We start from the raw sequence: 21,046 nt of genomic DNA, 5'->3' as shown, positions 1-21,046 counted from the left end.
GCCAACCAAAAGATGGGAGACAGTGGGCATCGCCTGATACAAAGCCAGGGGAACTACTGATCCCAGGTTGAGAACTTCAGGACTGAGAGAACTGTATTTTGGGCCATTTACCTGGAATTGCTGCATTACCATGGCTGTGATTAATAAAATATTGTTGCATCGTTATCCTGCCTAGGTGATTACTTACAACCCACAACCTCAGATCTCTACAATACACAAATACAACTCGTGCATCAGACATTCAATAAAATCACTGGAAATTAAAGACAAATACAATTAATTGTACTGTAATATTAATCCTGTCTGATGTTAATTCCCTGTGGGGCTCAAGTGTGTAATTTAAATATCCAATATGACTTTCTATTTAAGATTTTTCTTTTCATATCTCCACCTCTTAATGGTTTATAAGCCTTTTCTATTCCTAATATCTGAAGGATCTGATATCCCCTTTATGTTTTTGTGAAAAGCATGTTGAAACCACAGACAGGTTTAATGTTGTGGGATTGATTACGTCAGATAAATGTCTTCTAATACATGTTTATACATATAGCGGATCTGACGTGCATCCCACGTATTGTAGTTAACTCTCTATTAAATAGATGACCCCTATAGTGCTACAATTGATGAAATTGTGTATTGCAAATTGCTGTCCCGTTAGGTTTTCTTCAAATATGTCGGCTTTCTTAAGATAGTTGCATGCTTTACAGGATATATATCCACATTTTAAAAAATCCTTAGGCTGTGTGCCCACTATGCGTTTTTCAAGCGCTTTTGATGTGGATTTTCGGCAGCGTGAACGCTTGCAAAACACTTGTTAATCCGTGCCCCATGATCCCCAATGAAAATCTGCATGTTTTGTGCCCATGCTGCAGAATTTTCCACAGTGGATTTTCCTTGCGGACTAATCCGCAGCATGTCCATTATTTGTGCATTTCTGCTTGCGGATTTGATGTCCCAATGCACTTGAAAAACGCAAGTCAAATCCGCATGTAAAAACTCTGCAAAAATGCGTGTAAAATCAGCAAGCATTTTTGACTGCCAAGACCATGCAGAAATGCTGCAGAAATGTTCTGCTTCATTTCTGCATCGTGGGCACATACCCTTTGGCTATGTGCCCACGATGCAGAAAAGCTCCAGATTTTTCCTAAGCGTTTCTGCATCTCCGTGGCAGAAAAAACGCATGAGGATTGTACATGTGTTTTTCCGGCCAGGGACAAGCAGAAGTGAAGCATTTTTGCATGCATTTCTGCATGCGGGTTATCAAGCGCTTTCCAAGCGATTTTAGCATCATTTGGAAAGTGCTTGACAACTTGCAAAGGGCATGGTTTTATATAGTACCGGACATTCAGTGTCTCCCACTCACACACCACCTCTTCATCTCGCCCCCTATCTGTCGGTGTCCCCCAAGGTTCAGTTCTAGGACCCCTGCTCTTCTCCATCTACACCTTAGGGCTGGGACAGCTCATAGAGTCTCATGGGTTGCATTATCACCTCTATGCCGATGACACACAGATCTACCTCTCTGGACCCGATATCACCTCCTTATTAACCAAAATCCCACAATGTCTGTCTGCTATTTCATCCTTCTTCTCAGCCAGATTTCTAAAACTTAACATGGACAAAACAGAATTCATCATCTTTCCGCCATCTCATTCAACCCTCCCAACTGACCTATCTATCAACGTCAATGGCTGCCCACTCTCCCCAGTCCCTCAAGCTCGCTGCCTTGGGGTAACCCTGGACTCGGAACTCTCCTTCAAACCACATATCCAAGCCCTTTCCACTTCCTGCCGACTCCAACTCAAAAATATCTCCCGGATCCGCACATTCCTAGACCATGAATCTGCAAAAACACTAGTGCACGCCCTCATCATCTCCCGCCTTGACTACTGCAACCTCCTGCTCTGTGGCCTCCCCTCTAACACTCTCGCACCCCTCCAATCTATCATAAACTCTGCTGCTCGACTAATCCACCTATCCCCCCGCTATTCCCCGGCCTCTCCTCTCTGTCAATCTCTTCACTGGCTCCCCATTGCTCAGAGACTCCAGTTCAAAACCCTAACCATGACATACAAAGCCATTCACAACCTGTCTCCTCCATATATCTCCGACCTAGTCTCCCGTTACATACCTGCACGCAACCTCCGATCCTCACAAGATCTCCTTCTCTACTCCCCTATTATCTCCTCCTCTCACAACCGTATACAAGATTTCTCCTGTGCTTCCGCCCTACTCTGGAACTCTCTACCCCAACGTATCAGACTCTGGCCTACCATGGAAACCTTCAAAAGGAACCTGAAGACCCACCTCTTCCGACAAGCCTACCACCTGCAGTAACCACCGCTCCACCATACCGCTGCACGACCAGCTCTACCCTCACCTACTGTATCCTCACCCATCCCTCGTAGATTGTGAGCCCTCGCGGGCAGGGTCCTCGCTCCTCCTGTACCAGTCGCTGTCACATTGTGTTCAAGATTATTGTAATTGTTCTTGTATTATACCCCCTTTTTCACATGTAAAGCGCCATGGAATAAATGGCACTATAATAATAAATAAATAAATAATAATAATAACAGTATGACAGTAAAAGAGTGGTAAAAAATAAATAATATACTTACCTTCTGATGGCCCCCGGTCTCCTTATCCGATCAGTCTTGGCTTGCCGGCAGCTCACGGTGGACTAAAAGGACCTGCCATGACGTCATTTAGTCATGTGACGGGTCACACGTCTGCCGATGTCACATGACTAAATGACGTCATGGCAGGACCTTTTTAGACCATCGCGAGCTGCCGGCAAGCCAGGACGGATTGCTATGGAGACCGGGGGCCATCAGAAGGTAAATATAATGTATATTTTTTATTTTATTCTTTTTTTTACAGGTACTATGGTACCCAGGTCTGGAGGAGAGTCTCCTCTTCTCCAAACACGGGTACCATCCGCACATTGAACCGCATGGTATTCGCATCCGCAGATGCAGTGATGCGGATGTCATGCGGTCCAATGTAAGTCAATGGCGGCGAAAACGCAGCGATTCCGCAAAATAATTGGTAGGGCTGCGGATTTTTCCGCAATGATAATCCGCAGCGGAAATTTCCGCAGCATGTGCACAGCACATGCGGATTATCTTCGGGGAACATGGCAGACCTTATACCAAGCGTTTTTTAAGCGTTTCTGCAGCGGAACTGCCGCTACGGAAATGCTAAAAATGCGCATAGTGGGCACATAGCCTTATAGGATAACCAAGTTACATTGCGTTTGATATTTGTTTCTTGAAAAAAACTCAGTGAAAGTTTTCCGCCTAGTGTAGAAGACTTTTGGGATACAAAACTCAAACAAAATATGCAAAAAAAAAATCAAAAAAACTAAGTTTGAAAGAGATATCAAAGACTACGAGTCAAATTCAATTTACACATGGAAATTAAACAAACCAAGAGCTACTGTTTTGAAATACAAGTCACACAATAAATTCAAAGGAAATAGAGGAGAGCGGAGGTCAGCTTCACAAATCCCAATGTGTCCATGGGTTCCTCTAATTATAATTCTCTGAGGACTAATCTGATGCATCAGTGGGATCAACTAAAGACAGATGGAACAAAAATAAATTCTCAAGTACTCCCCAAAATTCAGCACAAAACAACGGAGAGGGGGGGAAGAAAGCACAAACGTGCCGGGACATGTGCGTTCCATGCTGGAGAGCATCACGGTCTCCTATCTGCGAATGCGCATGTCCGGAAGCATGCGTTCCACACCGGAGCGCATATGGTATTGGATTGCATTTCACCAATGTAACGGGTCTGGGAGGCGGAACCTCTGAGCTACTATACAAGGGGGCGGTCCTTGTAAGGGAGCGGGTGGCGACCAGGGAAGACGGGTAGGCAGTCACAGCAGGTGACCGGGACAGTCTCTGGGTAAACGGGCAGGAGGTCACGGCAAGTGACCGGGGCAGTCTCTGGGTGAACGGGCAGGAGGTCACAGCAAGTGACTGGGGCAGTCTCTGGGTGAACGGGCAGGAGGTCACAGCAAGTGACTGGGGCAGTCTCTGGGTGAACGGGCAGGAGGTCACAGCAAGTGACTGGGGCAGTCTCTGGGTGAACGGGCAGGAGGTCACAGCAAGTGACTGGGGCAGTCTCTGGGTGAACGGGCAGGAGGTCACAGCAAGTGACTGGGGCAGTCTCTGGGTGAACGGGCAGGAGGTCACAGCAAGTGACCGGGACAGTCTCTGAGTATAGGGTAGGTACGACCTGTGACGGCTGAGCCTCCAGGTAGGCTAGCAGGCGGATGACAGATGAGTGCTCCCAGGTGAGCAGGCGAGAGTCTCTGGAAAAGCAGGTGGTCACAGCACGTGACGGCAGAGCCTCCAGGTAGGCAGGCAGGCAGGTAGCGGAGGAGCGCTACCAGGTGAGCGGGCAAGAGTCTCTGGAATAGCAGGTGGTCACAGCACGTGACGGCGGAGCCTCCTGGTAGGCAAGCAGGCAGGTAGCGGAGGAGCGCTCTCAGGTGAGCGGGCAAGAGTCTCTGGAATAGCAGGTGGTCACAGCACGTGACGGCGGAGCCTCCAGGCAGGCTAGCAGGCAGGTAGCAGAGGAGCGCTCCCAGGTGAACGGGCAAGAGTCTCTGGAATAGCAGGTGATCACAGCACGTGACGGCGGAGCCTCCAGGCAGGCTAGCAGGCAGGTAGCAGAGGAGCGCTCCCAGGTGAGCGGGCAAGCTGGTCCATAGACAGACTGACAGGAGTAGGAAGGCAGACCGTCGGACCTCAGGCTAGCAAGCAGGTAGCAGGAATATCAGGCAGGAAACAGACAGCAAACTGGCAGGACTCTGGCAGGTAACTGGCAGGTAACTGGCAACGGGACCTGAGGGCTGAAGCAGAGTAGTGAACAGTGCAACAACATTGCTCGGGCACCTCCATTTTGGAGGAGGTGCCTTATATATGGTGAAGTCCTCCGGCCATTGGCCGGGGACTCCTTAGGACGGCGCGCGCGGCCCCTTTAAGAGGGAGGGAGAGCGCGCGCGCCCTAAGCACAGTGGCCGGGAAGGAGCGCGCGCTGCCAGCAGAGCGGGAGGAGGACGCCGGGCACGGAGCAGGGAGGTGAGGGGAACAGCGTCCCTGCCTAGCAGAGGGCAGGGACGCCGGCGCTACAGTACCCCCCCCTTTAGGCCCCCCCTTTTTTAGGCCAGACAGAAATTTAGCAAGGATAAGAGGGGCATGGATGTTCTCCCGGGGCTCCCACGTTCTCTCCTCAGGACCAAACCCCTTCCAATCTACTAGAAAAAAGGTCTTTCCTCTTACCCTTTTGGTGGCAAGAATGTTCTCTACCTCAAACTCGTCCTCAGCAGAAACCGGAGCAGGAGGCGTACCTGTAGACTTGGAAAAAGAGTTAAGTACCACAGGTTTGAGGAGAGATACATGGAAAGAGTTAGGGATCCGTAAGTTGGCCGAAAGTTTCAATTTATAGGCCACCGGGTTGATCTGGCTGATGACCTCCAGGGGGCCGATGAACCGAGGCCCTAACTTGTAAGAAGGTATCTTGAGTCGGACATATTTAGATGAGAGCCAGACTTTATCTCCAGGACGAAATTGTGGAGGATCCAGGCGTTTTTTGTCAGCGTGTCTTTTCATCCGTTCGGACGACTGAAGGAGTGCGGATCGGGTACTCTCCCAAATGGAGGAAAATTTGCTAACGAGAGATTCCGCAGCCGGGTTGTCCACAGAGGTGGAGACAGGAAAAGGAATCCGAGGATGCTGACCGAAGACTACAAAAAACGGGGATTTGGAGGAGGATTCGCTCTCGTGATTGTTATAAGAGAACTCGGCCCATGGTAGGAGATCCACCCAGTCAGAATGGTGGGCATTAACGAAGTGCCGGAGGTAACTGGTCAGGTTCTGATTGATCCGCTCCACTTGACCATTGGACTGTGGGTGGTAAGCGGAAGAGAAGTCCAGGGTGACATCTAGCAGTTTACAAGTGGCTCTCCAGAAGCGTGAGGTGAACTGTACCCCACGATCCGACACGATATGGAGGGGCAGGCCATGAAGACGAAAGATGTGATGAATAAAGTCTTTAGCTAGCTCGGGTGCAGACGGGAGGCCTGGCAGGGGAACGAAATGAGCCATCTTGGAGAAGCGGTCAGCAACCACCCAAATGACCGTACAACCGGCAGAGACTGGGAGGTCAGTTATAAAGTCCATAGCTATATGCTGCCAGGGGGCAGCAGGTACTGGGAGCGGAAGGAGGCGACCGGCTGGCAGATGTCTCGGAACCTTGTTGCGGGCGCAGGACACACAGGCAGAAACAAAGTCTATTACGTCCTTGTGCAGGGTAGGCCACCAGTAGTGCCGGGTAATAAGCTGGAGGGTCTTTTTCTGACCAGCATGGCCAGCCAGTTTAGACGAGTGACCCCAGTGAAGGATCTTCTCCCGATCAGGTACTGATACGAACGTCTTTCCGGGAGGGAGACGATTTAGACTCACGGGAGCCACCTGCATTACTCTGGCGGGATCGATGATGTGTTTCGGATCTTCCTCGAGATCAGACACCAGAAAGGATCGAGACAGGGCGTCCGCCTTGACGTTTTTGTCAGCCAGGCGAAAATGAAGAACAAAATCAAAGCGAGCAAAAAACAAGGACCACCGGGCTTGGCGCGGGTTAAGTCTCTGGGCATGCTGGAGGTAAGCCAAGTTCTTGTGGTCAGTGTAAATTATTACCGGGTGAAGAGCCCCCTCGAGCAGGTAACGCCACTCCTCCAATGCCAGTTTGATGGCCAATAACTCTCGGTCTCCTATGGAATAATTGCGCTCTGAGGAGGAGAAGAGTTTAGAGAAGAAGCCGCAAGTTACCATCCTCCCGGAAGATGATTTTTGAGTAAGTACCGCTCCGGCTCCAGAGGAGGAGGCGTCAACTTCCAGGAAGAACTGCTTGTTGCCGTCCGGGCGATGCAGCACCGGGGCGGAAGAGAAGGCCTGTTTTAAGGAAAGAAAGGCCTCCTCTGCTTCGGGCGGCCACTCTTTGGGATTAGTACCCTTACGGGTGAGCGCGGAAATTGGGGCAGTCCGGGAAGAGAAGTGTGGTATGAAGAGGCGGTAGTAGTTGGCGAAGCCCAGGAACCGCTGAATGGCCTTCAACCCCTCCGGTCGAGGCCATTTCTCGATGGCAGACAGTTTCTCTGGATCCATTCGTAGGCCGGTCTGAGAAATAATATAGCCCAAAAACGGAAGCGAGGTCTGCTCAAAGAGGCACTTCTCGTATTTAGCGAAGAGGTGATTCTGCCTGAGCAGGACCTGACGAACGTCCCTCGGGTGAGTCTGGAGATCCGGAGAGAAGACCAAGATGTCGTCCAGGTACACCACTACGCAGGAGTAGAGAAGGTCCCGGAAGATGTCATTGACCAACTCTTGAAAGACAGCAGGAGCGTTACAGAGACCAAAGGGCATTACCAGATATTCATAGTGGCCGTCCCGGGTGTTGAATGCCGTCTTCCATTCATCCCCCTGACGGATACGAACCAGGTTGTACGCCCCACGGAGGTCCAGTTTGGTGAAGATTCTAGCCCCTCTCAGACAATCAAATAACTCCGGAATGAGCGGAAGGGGGTACTTATTCTTCACCGTGATCTGGTTAAGGCCTCTATAGTCTATACAGGGACGGAGAGAGCCGTCCTTCTTTTTTACGAAGAAGAAGCCTGCTCCCGCCGGGGAGGTAGATTTCCGGATGAATCCCCTGGCCAGATTCTCCTCAATATATTCGGACATCGACCGGGTCTCAGCAGCGGATAATGGATAAATATGCCCACGGGGAGGAGTAGTACCGGGTAACAAGTCGATAGGGCAGTCGTATGGTCTATGAGGGGGTAGTGTCTCTGCTTCCTTCTTATTAAAGACATCAGCATGAGACCAATAAGGAATCAGAAGTCCAGGTAGATTAGCTGGGGTAGGAGAAGGACGGACGGGATGGACGGGAACCAGACAGGTCTTATGGCAGTCCTGTCCCCAGCGAAGGACTTCTCCAGTCTGCCAGTCAAGCACGGGTGCATGTCTCTGGAGCCAAGGTAGACCTAGCAAGAGGGCATGAGAGAGTCCAGGCAGAACATGAAAGGAGATACTCTCAGAATGCAGCATTCCCACCTGCAGAGTAATGGATTCGGTGATGAGTTGGATGGGGCGTGGTAAGAGGCCCCCATCCACGGCAGCAACAGACAAGGGTACAGCCAGAGGTTTGGTGGGGATGCGGTATTTCTCTACCAGGGACTGTGAAATAAGATTCCCGGCTGCTCCAGAGTCCAGTTGGGCTAGTTCGAAATAACGGTTCTCCCCGCAGACGATTGAAACTGACAGCAGCAGAGATGGAGAGGATTTATTCTTGTCTAGGTCGACCTCTCTGAGCGAACCTAGACACAGGCGTTTCCCGACCTCTCTGGGCAGGCACGGATCCGGTGCTCCTTACTGCCACAGTAGAAGCAGCTCCCCTCGGCACGGCGTAAGTCCTGACGGGTTTTGACCATCTTGGTCTGGTCGACCTGCATAGGCTCAGGAGAGTGTACCTGGGGAGAGACGGAGGGAGTGACGGGTTTCTGAAAAGTAGGAGCTAGACGTGGAAACCTCCTCTCACGGGTGACCTCTTTGGCACGCTCCTGGAACCGTAGGTCAATCCGGGTGGCAAGAGATATTAGGTCATCGAGAGTGGTAGGAACGTCCTGACCGGCAAGTTCATCTTTAATACGGCCGGACAGACCCTCCCAGAAGACGGATACCAGAGCGTCGTTATCCCAGGCCAGCTCCGAGGCAAGGGTACGGAACCGTATGGCATATTGGCCCACGGTGAGACTTCCCTGACGGAGGCGTAGCAGAGATGATGCGGATGAGGTCTTCCGTCCGGGTTCGTCGAAGACTTTCCGGAAAGCCGTGAGGAAGGCAGGCAAGTCGGACACCAGGGGGTCTCCTCTCTCCCATAGAGGATTTAGCCAGGCCAGGGCCTCCCCGGTGAGATGGGACATGATGAAGGCAATTTTGGCCCGGTCGGAGTTAAACTGGTGGGACAATAGTTCAAAGTGCAGGGTGCACTGATTAATGAAGCCCCGAGCCTGGGCGGAGTCGCCTCCGAAGCGAGGAGGTGCAGAAAGCCGGGGTCCGGGGTAGGATACCATGGTATTGGTGGGCAGCGGAGCTGCCGGGTTGCGAGTCATGGCACTGGCGGTGGTTGCTGGTGGAGCAGTCAGAGTGTCCAGGCGAGAATTGACATTCCGCAGGTGACCCAGGATGGACTCCTGTTGGGACCTCTGACGGGACAGTTCATGACAGAGGTCCGAGAGCGAGGGAGCTTGGGTGCCACCGGGTTCCATGGCCCGAGCAAACTGTAACGGGTCTGGGAGGCGGAACCTCTGAGCTACTATACAAGGGGGCGGTCCTTGTAAGGGAGCGGGTGGCGACCAGGGAAGACGGGTAGGCAATCACAGCAGGTGACCGGGACAGTCTCTGGGTGAACGGGCAGGAGGTCACGGCAAGTGACCGGGACAGTCTCTGGGTAAACGGGCAGGAGGTCACAGCAAGTGACCGGGGCAGTCTCTGGGTGAACGGGCAGGAGGTCACAGCAAGTGACCGGGGCAGTCTCTGGGTGAACGGGCAGGAGGTCACAGCAAGTGACCGGGGCAGTCTCTGGGTGAACGGGCAGGAGGTCACAGCAAGTGACCGGGGCAGTCTCTGGGTGAACGGGCAGGAGGTCACAGCAAGTGACCGGGACAGTCTCTGAGTATAGGGTAGGTACGACCTGTGACGGCTGAGCCTCCAGGTAGGCTAGCAGGCGGATGACAGATGAGTGCTCCCAGGTGAGCAGGCGAGAGTCTCTGGAAAAGCAGGTGGTCACAGCACGTGACGTCAGAGCCTCCAGGTAGGCAGGCAGGCAGGTAGCGGAGGAGCGCTCCCAGGTGAGCGGGCAAGACTCTCTGGAATAGCAGGTGGTCACAGCACGTGACGGCGGAGCCTCCTGGTAGGCAAGCAGGCAGGTAGCGGAGGAGCGCTCCCGGGTGAGCGGGCAAGAGTCTCTGGAATAGCAGGTGGTCACAGCACGTGACGGCGGAGCCTCCAGGCAGGCTAGCAGGCAGGTAGCAGAGGAGCGCTCCCAGGTGAACGGGCAAGAGTCTCTGGAATAGCAGGTGATCACAGCACGTGACGGCGGAGCCTCCAGGCAGGCTAGCAGGCAGGTAGCAGAGGAGCGCTCCCAGGTGAGCGGGCAAGCTGATCCATAGACAGACTGACAGGAGTAGGAAGGCAGACCGTCGGACCTCAGGCTAGCAAGCAGGTAGCAGGAATATCAGGCAGGAAACAGACAGCAAACTGGCAGGAATCAGGCAGGTAACTGGCAGGTAACTGGCAACGGGACCTGAGGGCTGAAGCAGAGTAGTGAACAGTGCAACAACATTGCTCGGGCACCTCCATTTTGGAGGAGGTGCCTTATATATGGTGAAGTCCTCCGGCCATTGGCCGGGGACTCCTTAGGACGGCGCGCGCGGCCCCTTTAAGAGGGAGGGAGAGCGCGCGCGCGCCCTAAGCACAGTGACCGGGAAGGAGCGCGCGCTGCCAGCAGAGCGGGAGGAGGACGCCGGGCACGGAGCAGGGAGGTGAGGGGAACAGCGTCCCTGCCTAGCAGAGGGCAGGGACGCCGGCGCTACAACCAACATAGAAAAATCCTATCTCTGAGATCAGAGTCATGGGAGACTAAAAACAAGTATTGCACACCCTTCAATCATGCAATAGGCATGTAGATGTACTTTATCACTACAAAAAATATGGGATGATGGCCCACAGTATATTCCTAAATGGTCAAATTTGACCTCTATTGCACAATTAGAGATGCACAAGGAACACCACACTTGTTAATTATGAAATAGTATAAGTGGAATAAGCTCAGACACAATATGTGAACCCCATTCACAGTGAACTGACTAGCAATGGGTAGAGCATACAATCTAAAAATATAATCCAGAATGGGACTGTATTCACACTAAACAGGTATAGGAAATTTGCTCATTGATTCCCTTAGGGGCCAGTGAATCAAGCCTAAAAATCCACTTTCTTTTTTGAGGATACATCTATTGATATCACCCTCTCTCACATTGGATTTAACCACCACAATGATACAAAAGGAGATGTCTCCGGTTTCACCACAATATACACTGTTCTTGTATCTCACTAATGGGATCTACCGACCATGGCGTATATCGCCCAAATGCTCCCCTACTCTCCTCCTAGACACCCTCTTGATCTTGTCTACATATTCAAGGGGGCGGGTGCATGTGGCCATATATACAAGTTCTGAGGTTTTACAGTGGGAATAATCCCACTGGAAAAATGTTTTAACCATGGAGGAACTTGAGAAAGATTTACATGGTCTCATCCAATTACATGTTCAACATTCTCCAGATCTAATGAAACCACAGATTCTTCTATCTAGCCAAGTCCCCTTGGGTGCAGGTGTGCAACTCTTTCTGACCAACCCTTTTTGAAAGTTATTGTGGTAGTAGATCCCACTGCACCCCTCAGGTCAGAGTCAACCACAAGTATATCCCAGTGTTTTCTGAGGATATGAAAGATACAGTAACTTTGATTGTCGTAAGTTTTTCTTATTCGTGTTGTCCAATCTTTTTCTTGGTCTCTTGGATTGGTATGGGGGAGTGTCTGTCTCTCCCATTTTTCTGCAAACGATGATGTGGAATCCAAAATGTACCACAAGTACCCTTCATCCCTTAATCTGTTGTTCAGGTCTATTGCCTGTATATTAAAATCTGTGACAATCGAGCAGTACCTTCTCAACCATAAAAATTGGCCCTTGGGTTTTCCTCTTTTTATGGGGATGGGGGTGGTGGTTATCCCACTTCAATAGTTTATTAGTGCTTGAAGGTTATGGTAGATGAGGGTCCCATTACAATCTTTCTTGATCAGTACATACAGGAAAGGCAACTGGTAATAATTGGTGTTGGTCTGCTCCTTTAAACAAAATGTACTTTTCAGGTTAGATCCTCAGTACCCTCACTTTTCTTCCCTTCTTTTGAGGCCCACACAGTCAGACTCTACCACCCCTTCTCCCTGCGAGTGGCGGTTGTGTATCGCCCTCCGGGCCCCTCCCGTCAGTTTGTGGATCACTTTGCCACTTGGCTTCCAAACTTTCTATCCTATGACATCCCCACCCTCATCATGGGAGACTTTAACATCCCAATAGGCGATTCCCTCTCCCCATCTGCCACTCATTTTTTATCGCTAACTTGCTTCTTCGGCCTTTCACAGCTTACTAATTCTCCTACACATGAAGATGGAAATACTCTTGACCTGATCTTCGCCCGGCTCTGTTCAATACATGACTTTACTAACTCTTCTCTTCCGCTCTGTGATCACAACTTTCTTTCATTCTCTGTCAAGAACTGTCACCCTGCTCAAGACACCCCCACTTTCCACACTTATAGAAATATACATGCCATTAACGCCCAGAAATTTATGAAAATGTTGCAATCATCATTGGCCCCAATCTCCTCCCTCTCATGCCCTGACTCAGCACTGAAACATTATAACGAAACATTGCAATGAGCCCTGGATGAAGGCGCACCTCCTACACAGAGAACAACTCGGCACAGACGGCGACAACCCTGGAACACGGTGCAAACACGTTTTCTCCAGTGGGGCTCCAGGTGTGCCGAACGGCTGTGGACAAAATCTAATCTGGCCGAAGATTTCCTCCATTATAAATTTATGCTTAAAACCTATAACTCCGCCCTTCACCTCTCCAAACAAACCTACTTTAACAACCTCATCATCTCATGGTCCAATAATCCTAAACACCTGTTTGACACTTTTCACTCTCTCCTTAATCAAACAGCACAGTCCCCAACCACCAACCTCAGCACTGACGATCTGGCCAATTATTTCAAAGAAAACATTGACCATATCCGATAGGAAATTTTCTGTCAATCCCCAAATGTTATGCATGCTCCTTCCTCCTGCTAGGATCTGCAACATAAACTAAGGAAAGATAGGGGAAAGCTGTCCCTACAGTAAGGCTAAGCTGAATCCCTATGATGTAGCGGGTGGGGGCATCATACAAACTGCATAAGGGGCATAATGGGGGCATTACACTGTGTGGGGGCATCATACAAACTGCATAAGGGGCATAATGGGGGCTTTATACTGTGTCGGGGCATCATACATACTGCATAAGGGGCATTACCCTGTGTGGGGGCATCATACATCCTGCATAAGGGGCATAATGGGGGCATTACACTGTGTGGGGGCATCATACATCCTGCATAAGGGGCATAATGGGGGCATTACACTGTGTGGGGCATCATACATACTACATAAGGGGCATAATGGGGGCATTACACTGTGTGGGGCATCATACATCCTGCATAAGGGGCATAATGGGGGCATTACACTGTGTGGGGGCATCATACATACTGCATAAGGGGCATAATGGGGGCATTACACTGTGTGGGGCATCATGCATAATGGGGGCATTACACTGTGTGGGGGCATCATACATCCTGCATAAGGGGCATAATGGGGGCATTACACTGTGGGGTCAGTAAAGGGGTCCTGTACTATGAGAACAATACGTTTCCTCCCTTCCTGTCTCCATAGTTGGGTCGTATGTATCTATTACAGGAAACAGAACAAAAACCTTATGATTCTTATAAAGGGACAACACAAGAACCCCAAAGAGTCTCCGTGCTGAAGGGGTTAATGCCCCCTGCGCCCAGTAATGGGGTCTCCACATACCTCCACCTGCAGAGCCGCCACCACATATATGGCTGCTCTGTGCGCACAGGAGCTGTGATGAGGTCACAGGAGGGGAGGAGTCAGGGGTCACATGATCAGGGGCCTCAGTGGATGCAGGACTCTGCTGTGCTGGTTGTCATGGTGCTGGATGAGCTGAAGTTTATGTGTGGGGTCAGGAGGGGTTTACAGTGTGGATGTAGCAGAGCCGCGTGTGTACGAGGTGTACGGAGCAGAGCCGCGTGTGTACGAGGTGTACGGAGCAGAGCCGTGTGTGTACGAGGTGTACGGAGCAGAGCCGTGTGTGTACGGAGCGGAGCCGCGCGTGTACGAGGTGTACGGAGCAGAGCCGCGTGTGTACGAGGTGTACGGAGCAGAGCCGTGTGTGTACGAGGTGTTCGGAGCAGAGCCGTGTGTGTACGGAGCGGAGCCGTGTGTGTACGAGGCGTACGGAGCAGAGCCGCGTGTGTACGAGGTGTACGGAGCGGAGCCGTGTGTGTACGAGGCGTACGGAGCGGAGCCGCGTGTGTACGAGGTGTACGGAGCGGAGCCGCGTGTGTACGAGGTGTACGAAGCAGAGCCGCGTGTGTACGAGGTGTACGGAGAGGAGCCGCGTGTGTACGAGGTGTACGGAGCGGAGCCGCGTGTGTACGAGGGGTACGGAGCGGAGCCGCGTGTGTACGAGGTGTACGGAGCGAAGCCGTGTGTGTACGAAGTGTACGGAGCAGAGCCGCGTGTGTACGAGGTGTACGGAGCAGAGCCGCATGTGTACGAGGTGTACGGAGCGGAGCCGCGCGTGTACGAGGCGTACGGAGCGGAGTCGTGCATGTACGAGGTGTACGGAGCGGAGCCGTGCATGTACGAGGTGTACGGAGCGGAGCCGTGTGTCTACGAGGTGTACGGAGCGGAGTCGTGCGTCTACGAGGTGTACGGAGCAGATCCGCGTGTGTACGAGGTGTATGGAGCAGAGCCGTGTGTGTACTAGGTGTACGGAGTGGAGCCGTGCGTGTACGAGGTGTACGGAGCAGATCCGCGTGTGTGCAAGGTGTATGGAGCAGAGCCGTGTGTGTACGAGGTGTATGGAGCAGATTCGCGCGTGTACGAGGTGTACGGAGTGGAGCCATGTGTGCACGAGGTTTTTCCTCTCATATCTTTACCATTTGGCGGTGTGACAATAATATTACATTTGTTCACCCACCATGCCGGCAGGTCCTATATTAGGCAGCTCCACCCACCGCTCTCTGCTGAATGTTGGTTCCTGGGCAGTTCACTCTGCTAGTGTCCAGTTTGTTGCTCCTGTTATACCTCGGACTCGTGTCTCTGACTCTTCCACTAGCTGCTGTGGTCCTGGGGACTACCATTGAGTAGTACCCGATGTCTACCAGCAGCCCATCCTATCCTCTCCACCAGAGGCTCTAGTGAAGACCTGGTAGACACCTGGTTATGCCCCTCCAGGGTAAGCCCGGCCCGTGGCCCTGTGGGTCAACATCCACCAGCGTTACACCAAGTAACCGTGTGTACAATTACGGTGGCACAGCCTAATCATAGGTATAGGGAAACCTCCGCAGATGACCGCGCTGTTACTGAAAATCCCTATACAAAGATTAAGGCCACATTCACATGTTCAGTATTTGGTCAGTATTTTACAATAAAAATTTGTAAGCTAAAACCTATTCTTTATAGTTCATCTCTCTTTGCAAATCCCTTCACTGGCTCCCAATTGCTCAGCGTATCCAGTTCAATCTACTATCACTGACCTACAAAGCCATTCATAACCTTTCTCCTCCGTTCATCTCTGAACTAATCTCCGAATATATTCCCTCACGTAATCTCCGGTCCTCCCAAGACCTCCTTTTCTCCTCCACACTTACTCGTTCCTCACCCAATCGCCTCCAAGACTTCTCCCGAATATCCCCCATCTTCTGGAATTCTGTGCCTCGACACGTCCGATTATCTGCCACATTCGGATCCTTCAGATGGAACCTGAAGACCCATCTCTTCAAGAAATCTTACAACCTGCAATGACCACGCTGCTGCCTCACCACCACTAGAGCTGCTGCAACCCCCCAACCTACTGCCTCCTTCCCCACCATCCTATAAATGTAAGCCCGCAAGGGCAGGGTCCTCTTCCCTCTGTACCAGTCTATCATTGTTAGATCATTTACTGTAAGTGATATCTGTATTTTGTGTGTAACCCTTTCTCATGTACAGCACCTTGGAATCAATGGTGCTATATAAATAAATAATATTTCAGTCTGATTTTCCTGGATATTTAAGACCACTGAAGCGGACCCGTATACACATTAATCTACTTATCCCTCTTATTCTATTGTTTTTTATGCATATAAGAATTGTTCTTGGGTACACACTTAATATATGTTTGCATGTGTAACTTTAGGTACATATTCTATATATATGTGTACAGTTATTATATTTCACATTGCACTTTATTTTTCATGCACCTTATTCATAGACAACTAATTCTGTCATATGTGCTTTTGTGTATATATGTACATTTGTATTCTATATAGAGACAATTCTGAATGCATTTTATTTGTATAGGTATTTCATGTATGTACACTAATCATGTTTTCCATACATTTACACATTCACTCACAAAATTATAACCTTTCACATAACTTTAACACTTTTTTGTTTTACGATTCACTTTCTACACAACGTATGTGTTATTGTATATGTGTATATGGGAATTCTTGTATTTATAATTTTCATAACCTCTGTAAAACAATTGTTCTTAATTCATTATGTCTCCATGTATATATTTGTTGGTTTATTTACCATCCTTTTTCTGACCCCGGACCTTTCTTTATATTATCTGCACGTTCCTGGGACTGTGCGCAGGAGTCTTTCGGACCCACTGGCGGTGTCACTTGCATCTATCTGAGCCTGGAGCGGATCACGTGACTGGCTCCCGATCATGTGACTCATCATGAGGTCGTGAACACACTCACGTCATCTACACCAGCCCCTCGGATGACTTGGCCTCGGGGTTTTGGATTGGCTACATGGACCGCTCATGTTCCGGGTTCAATTTAATATATCACTGTCCCCACCTTCACACTAATCGAACATCCCGAGTAAGTCAGAAAGCAGCCGCAGCCCTGGCTTCCTGTTGATGTTCAATCAATTCAAAGATGGGGAGAGTGAAGCTGATTGGGCACAGGGCTCGTGTGATGTAACAAGCCTATGTGATCCCCGGGAACGTAAGTGCTGACACCACTGGAACAGCAGAGGCATGGAACGTGAGATTGAGTGCTTTTATTTATTTTTTTTAATTTAATTTGTTTTATTAAACAATTTTATAAACAATTACACATTGCATTTGGTAATAGAAAACATCCAGAGACATCACATCAACACAGATTTACATCTCTTACATCGATGAGAACACATTAAAATAAACTGGTCGGATGGGTTATCGCATGCATATAAATAATTTCTTTGCCCTGTGGATGTCGCATCTTCTGGATTTATATAAAAAGGAGAAAAAAAAGGGTATTTTCCTAATTAGGACACAATCCAAACTTTGAACCCTCAACCACAACTTATCAAACTTGTGCTGTCTTTATCCTTTCCCTGCTCAAATTGACTCTCATCATAATATATATGGATCTAAATGTCTGCCCCTATAAGCAACCTCTTTGTCACTTATAACTTGTAGTTTTCTATTTGTTCTCACATCCATTTCAAATTTACTCTCCCAGCTCAAACCCTTTGCCTAAGTAGAGACCGTAAGACATGAAGAATTCCAATAGTCCCATATTTTGGAAAATTTTAATGGACAACCTCTGTTTTGGTATACTATCTTTTCGAATGGGATGATGGAGTTAACCAGTGCGATCCAAGATGGCGATGTTGGCTGTGTATTGCCCATCCATCTCAGTGCCAAAAATAAGGCTTCTCTCAAAAAAATCTTACTATAATGATCCCAGGCATCATCCTCCATTACACCCAAAAGGCAAATCAATCAATCACATGGAATTGGGATGGATACTAAGGAAGATAATAAAGAGGTTACTTCCTGCCAGAAGGACCTAATAATGGAGCAATCCCAAATTAAATGAACAAAGTCAGCATCTATGATATGACATCGTAAACATTCTGAATAAGAGGAACGCCCCATTTGATATAGTCTGAGGGGTGTGAGGTATGACTGATGAGTAATATACAGCTGAATCAGCTTCTTATTGACGGGAGACAAAGGACAGGAACTCCAAAACTACCTCCTATTCCTCCTCCCCCATATTCGGAATTAGAAGTCTCCACTTATTTTTTGTAAAGGGTTCTGATCTAAGCCTGTTGATAGCAAGTATGTATACAAGCTGGATATAAGACCTTGTGGACCTTGAGATTTAAGTATTACTATTAAGGGAAATGAGGAAATAGTTTGATTTCTAAATTTTGTAAGTGAGATCTGAGCCCAGTTCTAAGTTATTGGTACCTGAAGAATTGAGATCTTGGAACCTTGAATTTATTTTGCACCTGTTCAAATGACATCAGACCCCACTAGCTTTCCAAAAGGGGGCAGATGGATGTTCCACTAATGTCGCAAAGTACGGATTCACCCATATAGGTATTTCAGCTATAACATGTGTAAAGTCAATTCTTTTCTTTGCCTGTTTCCATACCGTTCTCGCCAATGTATGTGTAACGGGTCTGGGAGGCGGAACCTCTGAGCTACTATACAAGGGGGCGGACCTTGTAAGGGAGCGGGTGGCAACCAGGGATGACGGGCAGGCAGTCACAGCAGGTGACCGGGACAGTCTCTGCGAGAACGGGCTGGAGGTCACGGCAAGTGACCGGGCAGTCTCTAGATGAACGGGCAGGGGGTCACGGCAAGTGATCGGGGCAGTCTCTGGAAGAACGGGCAGGGAGTTACGGCAAGTCTCTGGGTAAAGGGTAGGTACGACCTGTGATGGCAGAGCCTCCGGGTAGGCTAGCAGGCAGGTGGTAGATGTGTGCTCCCAGGTGAGCAAGCGAGAGTCTCTGGAATGGTAGGTGGTCACAACACGTGACGGCGAAGCCTCCAGGTAGGCTAGCAGGCAGGTAACAGGTGGGCGCTCCCAGGTGAGCGGGCAGGAGTCTCTGGAAAGGCAGATGGTCACAGCACGTGACGGCGGAGCCTCCAGGTAGGCAAGCAGGCAGGTAACTGATGTGCGCTCCCAGGTGAGCGGGCAAGCTGGTCCATAGACAGACTGACAGGAGTTGGAAGGCAGACCGTCGGACCTCAGGCTAGCAGGCAGGTAGCAGACGTGCGCTCCCGGGTGAGCGGGCAAGCTGGTCCTTAGACAGACTGACTGGAGTTGGAAGGCAGACCGTCGGACCTCAGGCTGGCAGGCAGGTGACTGGATCTCAGGCAGGACAAAGACAGCAAGCTGGCAGGAATCTGGCAGGTAACTGGCAACGGGACCTGAGGGCTGAAGCACAGGTGAGACACAGTGCAAACAACATTGCTCGGGCACCTCCATTTTGGAGGAGGTACCTTTTATATGGGAGGTCCTCCGGCAATTGGCCGGGGACTCCTTAGGACGGCGCGCGCGGTCCCTTTAAGAGAGGGGGAGCGCGCGCGCGCGCGCCCTAAGCACACTGCCGGGAAAGGAGCGCGCGCCGGAAGCAGCGGGGAGAGCGGCGCTGGAGGACGCCGTGCCAGGAGCGGGGAGGTGAGAGGCCCCGTTCTAGGCAGAGACGCCGATGCTACAGTACCCCCCCCTTTAGGCCCCCTCTTTTTTTGGCCAGAAAGAAATTTTTCAAGGAGAAGCGGGGCGTTGATGTTCTCCCTGGGTTCCCAAGTTCTCTCCTCAGGACCAAACCCCCTCCAATCTACCAGAAAAAAGGTTTTTCCTCTTACCCTCTTGGAGGCCAGAATACTCTCTACCTCAAAGATGTCATCAGCGGAAACCGGAGCAGGAGGGACACCTGGATTTTTGGAAAAAGAGTTAAAGACAACGGGTTTGAGGAGAGACACGTGGAAGGAGTTGGGGATCCGTAGGGTGGCCGGGAGTTTTAATTTGTAGGCCACAGGGTTAATTTGCCTGAGGACTTCGAAGGGACCGATGAATCGAGGACCCAACTTGTAGGAGGGTATTTTGAGCCGCACATGTTTGGATGAGAGCCAAACCTTGTCTCCCGGACGGAATTGGGGCGGATCCAGACGTCTCTTATCAGCATATCTTTTCATCCGCTCAGAGGAGAGAAGAAGAGCGGACCTGGTGCTCTCCCAAATAGTAGAAAATTCGCTGACTAGAGACTCCGCAGCAGGGTTGTCCACAGAAACGGAGACAGGAAGTGGAATCCGGGGATGTTGGCCACCAACTATAAAGAACGGGGATTTGGAAGAGGACTCGCTCTCATGGTTGTTATAAGAGAACTCGGCCCACGGTAGGAGATCCACCCAGTCCGAGTGGTGAGCATCCACGAAGTGCCGGAGGTAGCTGGACAAGATCTGATTGATCCGCTCCACTTGACCATTGGACTGAGGGTGGTAAGCGGAGGAGAAATCCAGGGTAATGTCCAGCAGCTTACAAGTGGCTCTCCAGAAACGAGAGGTGAACTGAACCCCACGATCCGACACGATGTGGAGGGGCAGACCATGGAGACGGAAGATGTGGCGGATAAAGTCTTTAGCCAACTCGGGTGCAGACGGAAGACCAGGCAGGGGAATAAAGTGGGCCATCTTAGAAAAACGGTCAGCGACAACCCAAATGACGGTACAACCGGCATAAACTGGAAGATCGGTGATAAAGTCCATAGCGATGTGTTGCCAAGGAGCAGCAGGTACGGGAAGGGGCAGGAGATGGCCGGCAGGTAGATGTCGGGGAACTTTGTTACGGGCACAGGATGAACAGGCCGCGACGAAGTCTACCACGTCCTTACGTAGGGTAGGCCACCAGTAATGCCGGGCAATAAGTTGAAAGGTCTTCTTTTGGCCAGCATGGCCAGCTAGTTTAGAAGAATGTCCCCAGCGAAGAACCCTCTCCCGATCTGGCACAGCTATGAACGTCTTACCGGGTGGAAGACGAGTTAGATCCAAGGGGGCCACATTCATCACCTTGGAGGAGTCGATGATGTGCGTAGGTTCCTCCTCTTGATCGGAGGACAGGAAGGACCGAGACAAGGCATCAGCTTTGACGTTCTTGTCCGCCGGACAGAAATGAAGAGTGAAGTCGAAGCGGGCAAAAAACAACAACCACCGGGCCTGGCGAGGATTGAGCCTCTGGGCATTTTGGAGATATGCCAGGTTTTTGTGATCCGTGTAGATAATTACCGGG

The 21,046-nt window shown here is 50.4% G+C and overlaps 1 protein-coding gene across 2 annotated transcripts in view; it reads right to left on the bottom strand.

Annotated features, from left to right (window-relative positions):
• The window catches only part of LOC141191654 (uncharacterized), an 83,377-nt gene that overhangs the window by 16,296 nt on the left and 46,035 nt on the right, over positions 1–21,046 (bottom strand). The window contains exon 1 of one of the 2 annotated variants that reach the window (XM_073661595.1): positions 13,761–13,851. The exons of the other annotated variant lie outside the window; for it this stretch is intronic. The gene's annotated coding sequence lies outside the window, so the exon portion shown is untranslated. Of the gene's footprint in view, positions 1–13,760; positions 13,852–21,046 lie in introns of those variants that run through there. 2 annotated transcript variants of the gene reach the window in all.

This window comes from Phyllobates terribilis, unplaced genomic scaffold, assembly GCF_046119375.1.
Source record: "Phyllobates terribilis strain yellow unplaced genomic scaffold, ASM4611937v1 Scaffold_49__1_contigs__length_9717188, whole genome shotgun sequence".
Taxonomy (NCBI): Eukaryota; Metazoa; Chordata; class Amphibia; order Anura; family Dendrobatidae; genus Phyllobates; species Phyllobates terribilis.
Note: the sequence above shows the minus strand (reverse complement) of the source record. Positions and strands in the feature narration are given on the sequence as shown.